Source organism: Odocoileus virginianus, chromosome 16 (genome assembly GCF_023699985.2).
Source record: "Odocoileus virginianus isolate 20LAN1187 ecotype Illinois chromosome 16, Ovbor_1.2, whole genome shotgun sequence".
Taxonomy (NCBI): domain Eukaryota; kingdom Metazoa; phylum Chordata; class Mammalia; order Artiodactyla; family Cervidae; genus Odocoileus; species Odocoileus virginianus.
Window position 1 is genome coordinate 11,660,871 of NC_069689.1, and position 18,330 is coordinate 11,679,200.

Sequence of the window (18,330 nt, forward strand, 5' to 3'; positions counted from 1 at the left end):
TAGATGTCATTGTACTAATAACAATAACAACAACAGGGGGTCCTCCCTGGTGGCGCAGCGGCTAGAGGACTCTAGAGCTCCCAGTGCAGGGGGCCCAGGTCAGATCCCTGGTCGGGGAACTAGAGCTCACAGACCACGACTAAGACTCAAAGAGGCCAAAAAATATATTTAAAAAAACAACGGTAATGATTGTACCCCCCTCCCCTGGGGCCTGGCACATGTCATGTGATTAGTTAATAGTGAGTCTTGGTTGAGGGAACTTGACCCATTCTGGGTTTGTTTTTTTGCAGGAGAAGGTGACCTGAATCAACTCCATTGCTGGCAACTGCTCTGAAAGTGGAAATCAGGACAGTGAGAACGTCAGGGAGTTCATTTCACTGGTTGCTGGTGTCTGCAGTTTGGCTTGGCTGTTAATAAGTGCCCCTGGCTGCATCCTCGGCTCACCCCAGAGGGGTGCCTTCTGTTGCCTCTTGGAGTCCCGGGGCCCTGCCCCGCCACACCTGCTCCTGTCCCGCCCAGGTCACCGCCGTGTCTGCTCCTTGCTGGCTTTGGTGTCCAGGACTCCGCTCTCCTCCCCTGCCGTCTGGGGTAGATACTCAGCAGGTGAGACATGCAAGGCGCCCCTGGGCTTGCCCTTCTTTTTTTTATAATAATTTTATTCATTTTTTATGGCCATGCTGGGTCTTCGTGCTGCGTGAGCTTTCTCTGGTTTCCGCGAGCGGGAGCCCCTTTCTCGTTGTGGTGTGCGGGCGTCTCATTGCAGGGGCTTCTCTTTGTTGCGGAGCGCGGGCTCTAGGGTGAGCGGGCTTAGGTAACTGCGGCGCGTGGGCTCGGTCGTTGTGACTCACAGGCTCAGTTGCCCCTCCGCACATGGGATCTTCCTGGACCAGGGATCGAACCCTTGTCTCCTGCATTGGCAGGTGGATTCTTTACCACTGGGCCACCAGGGCAGCCCTGGGCTTCATTTGATGTGGGGAAACATTCCCTCGTTCTGCTCCAGTGCCCCCAGGTCGAAATCTCCAGGCTGGCGTCTCAGCCCCTGGGCTCCCAGGGGCTGGGTTCTTGGTGGTCCTGAAGTCCCTGCCAGAGGGACAGGCCATGCTGCTGTATACCCCGTGTAGGCACCGAGGACCCAGAGATAAGTTGACCTGTCCAGGCCAAGGAGAGTCTGGCTCCAGGGAGGGGTCTAGGGAAGCTTCACCAAGGGATTGGCCTTAGACGGGTCGAGGGGACTTTGACCAGGTCTAAGTGAGGGTATTCCAGGCAGAGGGAACCACCAGAGCAAAGGCTTGGCATTGGAGAGTGTTCAGGGCCAGCCGTGGGTGGCGGCTGGATGAGAGAAGCAGTCTACTAGTGAGCCCTGGAGACTCCTTTTGGAGCAGGTGCAGGATGTGATCTCTGGGCCTTCCATCCACCCTCGACCTGACCCTGTGCTGACCCCTGAGTAAATCTCTCCAAATCTCTCCCTGTGGCAGAGAGATGAACAGAGCGAGGGTGCAGCGAATGCGTGAATGGGGTTTGAAACGCTCAGTCCATGCCGGGGAGGCAGGGAGGGCTGAATGAGCCAGGGCCCTAGGCCCAGGGGTGACTAACTCAGCACAAGGATTAGTCTTGGTTCTATTAGTCATGCTTGCTGCTCTCACCTCCTCAAGCAGGCCATTCCTGCACTCCGCTGGTGACGGGGGCAAACTCAGCTTCTCTGGCAGGGAAAACCGGAGGCTTGACCACCTCCCCTGATCAGTCATTGATGGGCTTGCTGGATGTGTTTTTCTCCAAGGTCTCAGGTGCCGCCCCGTTCGCTCTTTGCTGAAGTGCAGGTGTCCCTGATTCAGCCCCTACGGAGTTGGCCCCAGGAGCAGAGGCCCAAGAAGAAATGCTTATGGGGGATTCACTCTTAAATGGATTCCTGTTGCGGTTCAGTTGCTAAAGTGTACCCGACCTTGTCTGCAGCATGCCAGGGTTCCCTGTCCTTCACTGTCTCCTGGAGTTTGCTCAGACTCCTGGCCATTCTTTTGACATTCTTATTTTAACCCCTTTTCTGCCTGCCCGTCTGTCCTCATCTTGGGGAGGGGGACCAGAGGCCCCGCCCTGGGCCATGCTCAGGGCTCTCAGCTCTCCAGGCCCCAGGCAAGCAGATGGGGGGAGGGACCCCCAAAGCAAATTTTCTCTCTTCCTGCAGTACCCCCTTCCCCACCACCCCCCTCCCCCTCTACCCCTTCCCCTGCCCCCCTCCTCCCACCCCCCAGCTATGCACTGGACCAGGGTTTCTGCCCTCTGGAGCCTTCTTACCTCTGGTTGCTTGCTTGTGGGAAGGTAGGATGGGGGGGGCCCTCGGGTCACCTATGCCCTGCAGGGAAGCCCCCAGGTCAGGACCCGCGAGGAAAGGGCAAAGGTTCAAGGCAGGGGCTGGGCGGGGCTGCCTCCCTGAAGGGGCAGAAGGCCAGGGTCCATGATGACCCAGCGAGAGCAGGTGAGGCCGGTTGCCTTTCCTACCAGCAGGGGGCGCAGGCGGGCCTCGGTGAGGGGTGAAGAAGGGCGAGCCTCCGCCCTGACTTGAAAACATTCAGCTGGATGACAACTGAAAACAATGAAAACCTAAAGGTTGAGGGTTATGTTTTATAGCATGGTATATAACTCAGAGCCTCTCAATCATGTTATATAATTATACATAATATATTATATATAATAAATGCATTATATACGTAATAAATATAAATAATATATATAATTATGCATTATAGCCTCAGATAGTCTCAAGGAACTGTTCCAAAGGGGTAAGGGAGAAGCCAGGCTATATAGGAGTTTTTAAAGTAAAATGAATAAAATGAAATAAATAAAAATGAAAATTTTAAAATGTGAAAATTTTATTTGTGAAAATAAAAATGTAGTTGAACATCAAAAGATTACTGCTAGTAATGAAAACCAGGCATCTCAAGTTAACGATTTTAGTGCCTTTCTATGCGTAAGTACAGCAGTCTCAGCTCACGGAAATTGTTCCTTCGATACACATCTTGACTATCTCAGGCCAGTATCCAGTTTTTCTCCATCTTGAGTCCCCTCAAGGCGCATTGTGTGGGGTGGCTGCCATGGCTGATCGCTTAACAGTGGGCAGCATCCTTTGTCAGGGGCTTCTCAGTTGGCACTAGTTGCAAAGAATCTACGTGACCACAGAGGAGACTTAAGAGACATGGGTTCGACCCCTGGGTTGGGAAGATCCCCTGGAGGAGGAAATGGCCACCCACCCCAGGAGAATCCTGAATGAATAGAAAGAGTCAGACATGACCGAGCACTGAGATTCTTTGTTTACTGAAAAGGCAGGCAACATTTTGTCCATATAGATTTTTTTTAATGTATTTTTATTTCAGTTGTATTGAGATATAACTGACATACAGTATTGTATAATGATTTGACTTACTTCATGAAATAAACATCTATCCTTTCATAAAGATACAAAATTAAAGAAATAGAAAAAAAAATCTTTCCCTTGTGATGAGAACTCTTAGGATTTATTCTTAACAACTTTCATATATAACATGTTGTTTCATCACTAAGCTGTGTCCAGTTCTGCGATCCCATGGATTGTAGCCCACCAGGCTCCTCTGTCCATGGGATTTTCCAGGTAAGAATACTGGAGTGCCATTTCCTTCTCCAAGGCATATAGATATTTTTTATTGTTTCACATGATCTGCATTTGTAAAACTCAGGGCAGAAGCATTAAAATACCAATCCTGGACCCACAGCCCCTCCTCCCGGAAGTGATCCCGGCCCTCCACTCTTGGAGAACATCCTTCCAGCCCTTCTCCAGAGCATTCGCTTATGCAAGGACACAGGCGTGCATGCACACACACACACACACAGCAAGATGCCAGGCTGCCAGATGCACTCAGAGACACACATTCACCCAGACACACAGGGACATGCCGACACGCGGGAACTCTGGCAGCATGTAGAGAGGTTGCTCAGAATACTCTCTGGTGTGGGTGTATTTAGGCAGACACATCTCTAGCGATGAATCTAAATATGTTTTATTTTTACAGGTTTTGCATAAGAAACCTCGCCTCCTTTTCCGGCCCTCTTCCTGCCATGCCAACAACAGGCATTTCACGTTTCCAGCCCATCTTCCACGCTGTGGGTGAGGCCAGCTGCTAGGTGCAAGGTGGCCCACGTCTAAACTCTTCACAGCTGATGACACATTGCCGGGGCTGTTTGGGTAGTGGTGATGGGGTGCCCTGGGTGTGGGCATGGGGTTCGGATTCAGCAGGACGCCCTGGGAGTCAGGGCAATGTCAGAGGCCAATGGCTGGCCTGTAGCCCTTGACCTTCTTTAGGGACATGTCTGAGGCCTTGGGGACTCTTTGGATTTGTGTGGGCCACAAACATTGATTGGCCTCTGAAAATCCAACCCTGCTGAGCTGCAGATAGACCCTGGAGAGACCCCTAAGGAGAGTGCTCTCCCACACTCGGGGTTTTGGGTCTACCTGTACGCATGGGGGCCCAGCCACTGTGACTGCAATTCCACTGTTACCGCCACTCTGGTGAATGCTAGAGACTTCTCTTCAAAGCCACTCTACCCCAGTGGGGGTGGTCCTAGCCTCAGCAGAGCCCACCGGGGCCTGACTGGCTGACACTGACTTCTGCAGTCTGTGGGTGGCTGTGTTGTCGGGGGGACGCATTGCGACCCCCAGCTCCAGGCCCAGCTCAGAAGGTGTTCCTGTTGGGTGGTGCTGGCCGTGGAGGTGAAACCACACGACTCAGATGGAGTTTGCCCCCAGCCAATACCCAAATAGGGACTTGAGTCCACTGTCCTTTAATTAAAATTGCATACCTGGTCTCAGGACTTAATGAAGCCCAGGTTCTTTATGTTTTGTTGTGGAAAGAATTCAGTGTGAGACAAAGTGACAAGTGGATTTATTTAGACATTCCATAGACAGAATGCGATCCACCTCAAAAAGCAAGTTGGGCCTTGGGAGAAACACATGCTACAGAGTGTGGGCCGTCTCAGAAGGCAAGAGGCCCCCCAAAATGGGATGGTTAGATTTTATAAGCTGGATAGTTAGTGGGAGGCTTCCCAGGTGGCTCAGTGGTAAAGAATCCACCTGTCAATGCAGGAGACACGGATTCGATTCCTGGGTCAGGAACATCCCCTGGAGAAGGAAATGACAACCCACTCCAGTATTCTTGTCTAGGAAATCTCACGGTGGACTACAGTCCATGGGGTCGCAAGAGTCGGACATGACTTAGTGACTTAACAACGAGTGGGAGGTTTATTCCAACTGTTTTGGAAAAGGGGCAGGGACTTTTAGGAATTGGTCCACTGCTCACTTTTTGGCCTTTATGGCTGGCCTCTGGACCTTCGTGGCCCCCCCTGGCCATGCCGTGTAGCTTATGAGTCACAATAAGCGTATAATGAGGCTCAGGTTCCTCTGGAAGTTGAATCTTCCACCATCTTGGATCCAGTTGGTTCTAACCAGTTTATGTCGTGTCTTCAAGGGCTATGTCATTGTTTCAGAGGCTGTGCCCTGCCCCCTTCTCTCCTGTTTCTAAGGCATTTAGAGGCCTCAGACCCTGAACAAGATCTGAGCTTCAGAAGCATCTCTGTAGGCTGCCAGCTCCCAAGAGCAGGTGAGCCCCGCAGAGAAACCTGAACAGGACCCACAGACGGGTGTAGATGGAGACGGGAGAGGACTGAGCCCGCAGTGCGTCCTCCCTGGGCTGCCCCCACGCCTGGCTGCCAACCTGTTACACCTGGGCCTGGGCTGGGGATCCAGCCCTGAAGACCAAGAACCTTCCGGAGCTTCAATTTGCAGCCTCAGCCCCGTGGAGCGTTCACACACCGTACAGGCTTGTGGGCCAGAGCTTGTGTCTCTACTCCACCGAGCCTCTGTTTCCCCTGCTGCCCCATGGGGGTGAGGTGTGGGGAAGCAATTTATTATTGTCTGCTGGGAGGTGCCACCGTGGCCTGGGGCAGAGTCTGACTTCTGGTTCGGAGTTGACTCAGGCCCGAGGGGCTGGCACTCCCTCCCAAGTCCCAAGCATCCGTCCACCCCGAGAGGGCTCGTTTGTGTGAGGTTGGAAGCCTCCCCGTGTCGAATCAGGGCAGACATCCCCAATGGGTTTTATTTTTATCCTTCAGCCACATGTCTGAAACAACCGAATCAGGAAGGTGTCATAAATTAAATCTCTACAGGAGTCCTTGGGGCCTGGCTCCCTTCCCAGAGTGCCGAGGGCCCCAGGAGGAGGCTTCTGCCAGTCCCGTGAGCAGCCTGGCTCTCCCAGCTGATGGGTGCTGCCCACGGAGGGTCCACGATGTGCCCGGTGAGGTCTTGGGTGCTTCCCACACAGGCTCCCACCTATAGCCAAGTGGAGTATCTATCCCCACTTTACAGATGGGAAAACTGAGGCTGGGAGGTGAGGCTTGTCCCTTAACCCCAGCTGGGTCTGCCTGTGTCCACAGGCTGTGCCGCCCCTTGGGCAGAGCAGGACAGACAGAGGTCCCAGGGGTCACTGTCTCTGAGTCTGAGCTCTCACTGCTTGCTGCAGGACAGGCCAGTAAATGGGGAGACGAGCTCTTGGGGCAGAGAATAGCGAGTTTTTGGACAGCCAGCACACTGGGAGGATGGTGGACTAGTGTCCCAGAGAACCATCTTCCCTGAGCTAGAGTTCAGGTTTATCTTCCTTCTTCTTTTTCGGCTGCGTTGGGTCTTAGTTGCGGCGCGCGGGATCCTCGTTGCGTCCTGCAGATCTTTCACTGAGGCGCATGGACTCTCTAGTTGAGGCACAAGGCCTCAGTGGCTCCGCGTCACGCACGATCTTAGTTCCCCAACCAGGGATCGAACCCACGTCTCCTGCCTTGCAAGGTGGATTCTTAGCCCCTGGACCACCAGGAAAGTCCCTTCAGGCTTCTCTCATACTGAAACGGGAGGGGTAAAGTCCTGGTTTCGGCCAGACTCTGGAGGGGACGTGTTACTTTCTTCCTTCCCGCAGCCATTCACTGGTGGGCCTGGTCAGGAGGTTTCCTGTGAGCTGAGCAGAAGTCTTTTAGCTTAACTCACATTACCTGGGAAGCAGGGCTCCCAGAGATGGGCCATGGTGTATCATTTAAGCTGATAGGCGCCATCCCTTTTGTGGTTAACTTGCGCATGCGTGCTTGCTAAGTCAGGTCAGTCGTGCCCGACTCTTCGTGACCCCGTGGACGGTAACGCGCCAGGCTCCTCTGTCCATGGGATTTTCCCAGCAAGAATACTGGGCTGGGTTGCCAATTCCTCCTCCAGGGGATCTTCCCGACCCAGGGATTGAAACTGCATTTCTTACATCTCCTGCCTTGGCAGGCGGGGTCTTGACCTCCAGCGCCACCTGGGAAGCCCGGGTTAACTTGCAATGGAATACAAAGTTCTTTTCTATTCTATCATGACCACTGCCGGGGAAAGGGTGCAAGAGAGGTGAGCCTCTAGCTCAGGCTCACAGATCCAGGGGCTTCTGGAGGAGGTGACGCATGGGCTTGGTGTGAGGAATTTGGAGAGAGATGGGGAAGGCAGGTGAGGTGAGAGATGGGGGGACACGGGGGTGGGGCATTGTGGGGCGGCCGGAGGAGGGGCTCAGACTGAGTTGTGTGGGCAGAGCTGTCCTGGTCTGAGTGCGCTGGGTGGGCCGGGGGTGCCCCGAGGTGGGAGAGGCCGAGGCGCTGGGCGCGGCAGCCGCTCCCGGACTTCTGTGCGCAGTGTCGCTGAGCAGTCTGTGGCCATGCTGACTGTGTTCTTTCATAGGCAGCATCTTTTCTGTCTCTTCTTGGACGCTTATGGCATTTTTCTCTTCGTCGTGAGTATTCAGAAATTTCTTGATGGTGATGTCTGGCTTTTCTGTTGTAACTATTTCCTCTCGTGTTCACTTTTTAATTCAAATGTGACGTATATTGCATGCATACATTTTCAGAGTACAGCTCCAGGAATTTTCACATTCGTCTACACCTGTGTAACCACCACCTGGCCCAAATGCTGACCACTCTCTTCTGGCCTCCATTGGAGCTCCTGGCACCCCCAAAGGAAGCCGCTATTCTGACCACCAACTCCATTGATTGGTTTTGCCTATTCTTTTTTTTTTAATTTATGATTTTATTTATTTTTGGCTGTGCTGGGTCTTCGTTGCAGTGCACAGGCTTTCCTCTAGTTGCGGCGAATGGGGGCTGCTCTTCATTGAGGTGCATGAGCTTCTCATTTTGGGGGCTCCTCTTGTTGGGGAGCATGGGCTCTCGGGCTCTCAGGTTCAATGGTTCTGGCCCATGGGCTGAGTTGCCCCATAGCATACAGCATCTTCCCAGACCAGGGGTCAAACCCGAGTCTGCTTCATTGGCAGGTGGATTCTTAACCACTGGACCCCCAGGGAAGCTCAGTTTTGCCTACTGAACATCGCGTCAGTGGAAACATATAGTCTGTATGCTTTGTGTATTTTCTTCTAAATAAACTTTAAAAATTTTAGAACAATTTTAGATTTACAGTCACTGGGAGGATAGCCCAGAGAGTTGCCCTGTAGTCATGCTATTAATATAGTAGATTCGTTACAATTAGTGATCACACAGAGAAACATTTTTACTAACTGGAATAAGTACCTTATGCGGATTTCATTTTTTTTTTTAATTTATTTATTTGGCTGCACTGGGTCTTAGTTACGGCAGGCAAACTCAGTTGCTGCATCTGGGATCTAGTTCCCTGATCAGGGATGGAACCAGTCCCCCTGTATTGGGAGCCTGGAGTCTTAGCCACTGGACCACCAGGGAATCCCCCCAATGTCATTTTTCTGTTCCAAAATTCCCCCCAGGACATCACGTCATGTTCAGCTGTCAGGTCTCTTCAGGCCCCTCTTGGCCGTGACAGTTTCTTAGACTTGTTTTTGATGGTCTCAGCAATTTTTTTTTCTTTGATGTGGGCCATTTTTAAAGTCTTTATTGAAATAGTTATAGTACTGTTTCAGTTTTATGTTTGATTTTTTGGCTGTGGGGCATATGAGATCTTACCTCTCCAACCAGGGATTGAACCTGCGCCCCCTGCATTGGAAGGTGAAGTCTTAACCACTGGACAGCCAGGCAAGTTCCCTTGGCAGTTTTAAGTAAAGTCAGGCATTTTGTATTAATATCATATTTCTCAGTTGGGGTTTAGCCGACATCTTTTCCATGATTAGACTCGAGTTACAGGTTTGGGAGGAAGACCACAGAGGTGAAATGTCATTTCCTCACATCAAGGGCACATATAATCAGCGAGGTTCATCGCTGCTGATGTTGACCTTGATCACCTGGCCGGGCTGTTTGTCAGGTATCTCCTCCGTGAAGTGACTCTTCCCCTCCCCTTCATACTGTCCTCTTTGGAAGGAAGAGCCCACACCTACAGCCCACACCTGAGGAGTGCAGAAGTGTCCCTGAGGGTGGGGCATGCTCAAGGAATTCTAAACTCCTTGGGGAAATAAATAAATAAATTCCTTGGAATTCTTTTGCATGGGAGATTTGTCTCTTCTCCTCCATTTAGTTATTTACTTAATCATTTATTCATATCAATATGGACACGTGGATATTTATTTAATGCTGTGGGCTATAATCCAATGCTGTTTTGTTTTTCTTTATTCTTCTGAAATATAGTTGATTTACAATGTTCGGTAGTTTCTGCTGTATCAGTTCAGTTCAGTCGCTCAGTCGTGTCTGACTCTTTGCAACCCCATGAATCACAACACGCCAGGCCTCCCTGTCCATCACCAACTCCCGGAGTTTACTCAAACTCATGTCTATCGAGTCGGTGATGCCATCCAGCCATCTCATCCTCTGTCATCCCCTTCTCCTCCTGCCCCCAATCCCTCCCAGCGTCAGGGTCTTTTCCAAGAAGTCAACTCTTCACATGAGATGGCCAAAGTATTGGAGTTTCAGCTTCAGCATCAGTCCTTCCAATGAACACCCAGGACTGATCTCCTTTAGGATGGACTGGTTGGATGTCCTTGCAGTCCAAGGGACTCTCAAGAGTATAGCACAGTGAAAAAGAATGTATATATGTTCTTTTTAAGATCCTCTTCCATAATAGTTTATTACAAGATATTGAATATAGTGCCTGGTGCTATACAATAGGACACTGTTCTTTGCTTTATGTATAGTAGTTTGTATCTGCTAATCCCAAACTTCTAATTTATCTCTCCCTCACTCCCTTCCCCCTTTGGTAACCGTAAGTTTATTTTCTATGCTTCTGAGTCTGTTTCTGTTTTGTAAATGAGCCATTTATATCATATTTTAGACTCCACGCGTAAGTGATACCATGTTGTTTGTCTTTCTCTGACCTCACTTGGTGTGATCATCTCTAGATCCATCCATGCTTCTGGAAATGACGTTATTTTTTTCTATTTTATGACGGAGTAATGTTCCATTGTATATGTTAACACATACCGCAGCTTTACCATTCATCTGTCAATGGGCAGTTACGTTGCTCCCGTGTCTTTGCAATTGTAAGCAGTGCTGCTGTGAACATTGGGGTGCACTTAGAATTCTCATCTTTTCTGGATGTATGTCCGGAGTGGGATTGCTGGGTCATATGGTAACTCCAAGTTTAATTTTTTAAGGAGCTTCCATGCCGTCTTCCACAGTGGCTGCACCAATTTACATTCCCACTAACAGCGTAGGCGGGTTCCCTGTCCTCCGCTCCCTCTCCAGCATTTGTTACCTGTGGACTTTCTGATGATGGCCATTCTGAGCAGTGTGAGCTGATACCTCATTGTAGTTTTGATTTGCATTTCTCTAATATCCAATGCCACTTTATTTTGTTGCTCAGATTGTTGGCGCTTTGGCCATTGGGCACTGTTGCAGTCGGCTCCTGGGTCTCTTTGTCACGCCCCCGTCACTGTGTGGTGTGTGTGTGTCGAGCACTTCCTTGCTTTCTGTAACTACAGGGTGCTCCCGGCTCATCCTGTATAGTTCTTACCCTAGTCTTATCATCTGCGATTTCTCCAAAGAGCACCACTTTTTTTACTGGAGAAGGGTATTAGATATCAAAATCAACTGTGATCATAGTTACTGCCGTGTCCTTGTTATACTAGGTGTTCGCAGCTAACAAAGCAAGGCGATCTATTTGCATAAGTTTAGACTGATGTCACCAACCAAAATCAGTTATTGGCATGGAATATTTCAGCCTCTTACCCTTGTTTATCTCAACCTCCCACACCAACAGCAGGAAACCTGGCTCTCACCATTGGCCACCTATTTAACTGTTCAATTCCAGGATACCACTAGAGTGGTTCTAGAATTGTTAACACCTGTCCCCGTGGGAAACAACTTTATTAACTAGACCACAGTTCTTTTTTTAAAAAATCTTATTTTTGGTCGCCTTGGGTCTTCGTTACGGCATTCGGGATCTTCGCTGTGGTTTGCAAGATCTTTCCTTGCGGCATGGGAGCTTCTCTCTAGTTGCGGCACAGATTCAGGAGTTGTGGTCTGTGGGCTTAGTAGTCCTGAGGCGGTGGGATCCTAGTACCCAACCTGGGATCAAACCCTCCTCTCCTGCATTGGAAGGCAGATTTTTTACCACTGGACCACCCGTGAAGTCCCTAGACCACAGCTTTTTTATTACCTTCTAGTCTGACAGTCTGTACACATTTCCAGTGTTCCTTAGGTCTGCACCTTATTCCCCCAGGCCCTTCCTGAGGTTGTTTCAGCCATCTCTAAGAGAATTAGATTTTTTGGGTCATATTCTGCATAGTATCTTGGGATCTCTACCTCCTAAATGTCTTTTAATAATTTTGCAGACTTTAAGATTCACCCTTTGTGACATACAGTTCTGTGAGTTTTGGACTTCCCTGGTAGTGCAGTGGGTAAGAATCTGCCTGCCAATACAGAGGACATGGGTTCTATCCCTGGTCTGGGAAGATTTCACATGCTAGGGAGCAACTAAGCCCATGTGCCACAGCTACTGAGCCCGCGCTCTGGAGCCCATGAGCCACAGTTACTGAAGCCTGGATGCTCTGGGGCCCGAGAGCCACAACTAACATGCCCCAGAGAAAGGCTGCATGCAGCAACGAAGACCCAGCAAAGCCGAAAATAAATATAGCAAAGGGTACATGTCAAAAAAAGTTCTATGACTTTTGACAGTTGCTAATGAAGCTCCAATATTGTGGTCACCTGATGCGAAGAGCTGACTCATTGGAAAAGATCCTGTTGCTGGGAAGGATTGAAGGCAGGAGGAGAAGGAGATGACAGAGGGTAAGATGGTTGGATGGCATCACCGAGTCGACGGACATGAGTTTGAGCAAGCTCTGGGAGTTGGTGACGGACAGAGAGGCCTGGTGTGCTGCAGTCCCTAGGGTCGCAAAGAGTCAGACACGCCTGAGCCACTGACTGAGTTGAACTGAATGTGCTTATACTCACTATCGCACAATAATTTCACCTCCTTAAAAATGCCCTTGTGCTCTCCCTATGACCTTCTAGCAATCCCTTTCTCTATGCTCAGCACTCCTGGGAGCATTAGTTGGGTCTGCATTCTTAATAGATTGGCCTTTAAAAAATAAAATAGCTTTGCCTTTTCCGGAATATTCATAATTGGAGCCATACAGCGTTTTCAGACTGGCTTCTTTCATTTACCAGTGTGCGTTTAGGAGTCATCCACGTCTTTTTGTGACTTATTAGCTCACTTCTTTTTATCTCTGAGTAACATTCCACTGTATAAATGTAGCACAGTTTCTGTTGCCCCGCATGCTTGCCCAGTTTATCATCTCCAGGAACTGACTTCCCAGGTGGTGCTAGTGGTAAAGAACTCATCTGCGAAAGCAGGAGACGAGAGAGATGCTGGTTCAGTCCCTGGGCCGGGAAGATCCCCTGGAGGAGGACATGGCAACCCACTCCAGTATTCATGCCTGGAGAATCCCATGGACAGAGGAGCCTGGCGGGCTACCATCCATGGGGTTGCAAAGAGCTGGACATGACTGAAGCAACTTAGCACAGGAACCAGCTACCCTGGGAGGGGTAGTCTCTTCAATGTCAACAAGGCCCCAAGATGTCCGAGCATCAGAATTACGGAAAACAAATAGGTGTGACTAATACAATCAGCCCCGTGATGTTGTGATGTCATTTGAAGGGCTCCTTGGGGGTGATGATAGAGGAGGCTTTTAGAGAGTAGGGCATAAGTTTCCCTAAACAGCATGGAAAACATTTTATTGTGAGAATAGGAAGGAAAGGACACAGGTAGCAAGTACTAGGTGTCCTTCCGAAGCTGTGTAATTCTGACTGGGACTTGAACTTGAACATGGTCTTTTAAATGAGGTCATACACCTGGCCTCAGTACTTAATGAAGTTCAGGTTCTTGATGTCTCATCGCAGAAAGAATCCAGTGAAAGACAAGGTGATAGGTAAGAAGTGGATTTATGTAGAGAAACGCACTCCACAGACAGAGTGTGGGCCATTTCAGAAGGTGAGAACAGCTCTGGGAAATGGGGTTAATTTTTAATAGGGGTGGTAATTCCTTAGGTTAATGAGTGGAGGGAATAGTCCCGCTATTTTGGGGAAGGGGAGGGGATAACATGGGCTTCCCAGGTGGTGCTAGAGGTAAAGAACCCACCTGCCAAAAAAAAAAATTACCCACCTGCCAAAAAAAAATAACCCACCTGCCCCCCCACAAAAAAAACCCATCTGCCAGTGCAGGAGACATAAGAGACTTGGGTTCCATCCCTGGGTCAGGAAGATCTAGCAACCCACTCTAGTATACTTGCCTAGAGATTCCCATGGACAGAGGAGCCTGGTGGGCTGCAGTCCATGGGGTCACAAAGAGTCAGACACGACTTGGCGACTGAACAACAATAACACCCAATAAAACAGATCGGGAATTTCCAGCATCGCGAACGATATCTCCGTGGAATTCTAGAGTGTGTTAAAAATCTGAGAGAGACATATGTTTTGCTGCTGCTGTTGTCTGTTTTTCAACAATACTATCTTGGTGTGTTTTGGGGGACAGTAACGTTACTAGTCCATCCCAAAGGAGATCAGTCCTGGGTGTTCATTGGAAGGACTGATGCTGAAGCTGAAACTCCAGTACTTTGGCCACCTCATGTGAAGAGTTGACTTCTTGGAAAAGACTCTGATGCTGGGAGGGATTGGGGGCAGGAGGAGAAGGGGACGACAGAGGATGAGATGGCTGGATGGCATCACTGACTCAATGGGCATGAGTTTGAGTAAGCTCCGGGAGTAGGTGATGGACAGGGAGGCCTGGCGTGCTGCGATGCACAGTCGGACATGACTGAGCGACTGAACTGAACTGATGTTATTAATTGCAAATACTAAAGCTAATTTAGAACCTGGGGCTTCTCTGGTAGCTCAGCTGGTAAAGAATCTGCCTGCAATACAGGAGACCCAGGTTCAATTCCTGGGTCAGGAAGATCTGCTAGAGAAGGGATAGGCTACCCACTCCAGTACTCTTGGGCTTCCATGGCGGCTCAGACAGTAAAGAAGCTGCCTGCAATGCAGAACGCCTGAGTTCGATCCCTCGGTTGGGAAGATCCCCTGGAGAAGGGAATGGCTACCCACTCCAGTAATTTAGAACATATGTCATAGAATCGGGCATGCACGCTCAGTCCTTGAGTCATGTCCAACTCTTTGTGACCCCGTGGGCTGTAGCCTGCCAGGCTCCTCTGTCCATGGGATTTCCCAGGCAAGAATACTGGATTATAGCAGCAAGAAAGCTAACTGGTGCCTTTCAAATCTTTTTGTTAGATAAATTCTATGGTGTTTTTGTTAGTATAGTTATATATATATATATATAGCTTATTACTTTCTAAATTTTGTACCTCCAATTGGGTGAAACTATGACTTTTAAGTATACATGTAAAAATTATTATATATTTTTATAAGTTAAAATATTTAATATATATACTTTGTGTAACGTTTATTGTATATTTTATAGATATGTATAAAATATGTAATTTATGTATTCACCTTTTTCTTTCTCCCCCTGTATCTAGAGCTTTGGTTTTTCTTCTTTTTTTTTCCTCTTCTCCACCACTTCTCTTTTTCTTTTCTTTGAGGCTTTTACTCTGGTTCATTCTGTGATTTTTAGTTTCTGGTTTGGGCTGATAGGAATAAGGAGGGGCAGGAACAAGGGCCCAGTGGTCACTCTCAAGGCTGCAGCCACTCCTGGGACGGTTCTTTAGAGCCCCCCTTCCCCCTCCCATGTCTGCACTGGTGTGGTCCCTCCTATTCTGCTGGGTCAGTGGGGAAATAGGACTGCAGCCAGGCAAACCACACAGCTACGGCCCTTCCCCCAGGCCCTGCTGGGTGTCATGGTCCCTGGGGTGGGTGCCCTGGCAGGGCGATTCTTCCAGGGCAGCTGGGTTTGCCCACATGCATCAGGGCTGCCAGGTTGGGGCCCTGGCCACAGCACTTGGAGGGAAGTCACATCTCTCTATCTTAGGCCACAGCACTTGGGGCCTTTGGAAACTTAGCTGGTCAACCAAGAAAAAGGAGGACCCGGGGAACGTCCTATGGCCTCAGCAAGTAAGGGTTCAGACTCAGAACAGCAGCGACACCGACGCAGGTGTTGCCAGCAGGTGGCGCCACGCTCCCGGGCAGCCGCTGCCGTCCGGCGGGACCAGCGCGAGTCCGCCAAGAGCTCCTCCTTCCAACGGAGGCCCCAAATGTAGGTTTTATCGTCACTCAGGTTTGGTGAAGCCAGCAGATCAGGGAGCCACGGATCAGGAGGATCCAGGAGGCCCTGGATGAGACAGGCCGTCCTGCATCGTTTGCAAGAGCCGGGGCGGGCCACCAGGGTCACACGCAGAAGCTGGGCAGGTTCAAGAGCAGGGGTGTGAGCGCGGAGCCGGGCAGGAGCCTTTATTGTGGTTTCCAGGAAGGAACGGGTGAGGCATGGTCGGCAGGCTTAGGATTCGTTAGTTTGAACAATTTTTTAAAAAACATTTGTATTTGTTCCTTTTTGGCTGCGCTGGGTCTTCCTTCCTTCTTCTCACTAGTTGCGGCGAGCAGGGGCTACGCTTCGCTGTGGGGTGAGGGCTTCCCGTTGCGGTGACTTCTCCCGTTGCCGGGCGCGGGCTCGAGGCGTGCTCGCGTCGGTAGTCGGGGCTCCTGGGCTTTGGAGCACAGGCTCAGTAGCTGTGTACTGGGACTTGGTTGCTCTGAGGCCTGTGGGATCTTCCCAGACTAGGGATCGAACCTGTTTCCCCTGCATTGGCGGGAGGATTCTCACTGGCTGTACCACCAGGGAAGTCCGCTCTGAATAATTTTTAAGCTATTTAAAATTTTATTTTACTTAATCTTTATTTTTTTTTTGGCTGTGCCATGCAACAAAAGGGATCTTAGTTCTCCACCAGGGGCTGAATCCGTACACTGGAAACCTGGAGTCTTAACCATCGGACCACCAGGGACGTCCTGGTCTGAATAGTTTTATTTATCTGTCGAGTTGTCTGGCACCTAGCCTTGGGGTGATCCGGGCAGGGGAACACTGGCTCTGAGCACAGAGCAGGCAGGCCAGGTGGTGGCCCCACATGGGTGAGTTTGCCCTATAGGAAGGGGGCTCCCCTGGTGGCTCAGACCGGAAACAGTCTGCTGGCAATGCTGGAGACCTGGGTTTGATCCCTGGGTTGGGAAGATCCCCTGAAGGAAATGGCCACTCACTTCAGTATTCTTGCCTGGAGAATTCCATGGACAGTGGAGGCTGGCAGGCCATAGTCCTGGGGTTGCAAAGAGTTGGACACGACTGAGTGACTAACACTGGACTGGCCCTACATGCCTTTCCTAGAGATGCTTTCACCATCTCTAGGAACTGGCCAGCCCTGGAGGGTGGTCTCTTCAGGGTCAGCAATGCCCCAAGATGTCAAAGCATCAGAAATACAGAAAATCGGGACTCCCCTGATGGTACAGTGGATAAGAATCCACCTGCTAATGCAAGGGACACAGGTTCAATCCTTGGTCCGGGAAGATTTCACATGCCTCAGAGCAATGAAGATGCTGCACCACAGTGAAGCCGTCCATGAGCCAGAATTACCGAATCCACGCTTAGAGCCTGTGCTCTGGAACAAGCATTGCCACTGCAATGAGACGCCTGGACACTGCAATGAAGAGTAGCCCCCGCTCGCTGTGATTTGAGAATACTCTGTGCAGCCACAAAGACCAGTGCAACCAAAAAATAATAAGTAAACAAAATAGAAAATAAAATAAAAAGCATGACAAAAAAACCAAATACAAAAAATGCAAAAGCTCAGATGAGACACATGTTGGTGTAAGTTTCGGTTGCTGTTGTTTGATCTCGTCACACCTTCCAGCGGGTGAATTGGCCCTGAGACGTCTGTCTGTTCTCCCGTGGCTGGAGGCTGGGGTTGTCTGCAGGACTGGGCTCCTGCCAGCAAAGCTGCTGTGAACATCCATGCACACATCTTTGGCGAATGTCATTTCTGTTTCTTTGCCACATGTCCCCAGGAGTGAAAGCCCCCCCCCCCCCCATCATGATGGAGGTTGTGTTTCAGCAGAGTTTGCCAAACTGGCTGAACCAAGCTTTCCTCTTGTCGACACCTTCTTCTGTCTGAAAATTCATGTCTTTCCTTTGTTCTGGGGAAATTTATCACATGTTTGATGTGACTCATTCATTCTCTCATTTAACAAATTGTTATTAAGGTCATCTCCAGTGCTAGAAACTCTTTTGGGCATTAGGGGTGAAGAGGTGCACCCCAGGGAGCAAGACACTCTAAAGGAGGGAGCAGATAATAAGCAAATTAGCACATGGTGTAACAGTGTCAGGCTGGCAGAATTGTCCATACATATAATTACATTACCATTTCAGTGGGAGATTATTTCTTCGAAGAAGAAAAGGCAGAGGAAGAGTAAATGTCGCCTCTCCTTTCTCTCTCTCCTAGAAGTCTCATTAGAGGGATGTTGGGTTTCTATTCCTGCTCTTCATTCTCTTCTTTTACGTGCCTTCATTTCAACAGAGGTTTCCCTCCCACAGGTGGCTGCGCTGTTTGGCATATGAGATTTTAGTTCCCCAGCCAGGGCTGGAACTCTGCAGCAGAAGCACAGATTCTTAACCACTGGCCTGTGGGGGAAGTACTGAGATTGGTTGCTGATTGTTTTTTCTTTTTAAAGAAGCAATTTGCACCTACCCATCTGTGGTGTGTTTATTTAACAGGTTGGAATAGACCTTTATGTTTCCTGGGAGACGTTACTCTCATTCCTCAATCCGGTTCTTTTTTTCCCCCCTGGCTCTGTTTTCCCAGGTGTGAAGTTCCTCTCATTCTTGGGGTGAAAAGTGAAAGTGTTAGTTGCTCAGCCGTGTCGACTCTTTTGTGACCCTATGGACTGTAGCCCAGGCTCCTCTGTCCA

The 18,330-nt window shown here is 49.7% G+C and overlaps 1 protein-coding gene across 1 annotated transcript in view; it reads left to right on the forward strand.

The window, feature by feature from the left end:
• Nucleotides 1-337: 337 nt before the first annotated feature.
• DEGS2 (delta 4-desaturase, sphingolipid 2) overlaps nucleotides 338-18,330 on the forward strand; it is a 40,991-nt gene continuing 22,998 nt past the window's right edge. The window contains exon 1 of the mRNA XM_020913431.2: nucleotides 338-603. The gene's annotated coding sequence lies outside the window, so the exon portion shown is untranslated. The remainder of the gene's footprint in view (nucleotides 604-18,330) is intronic.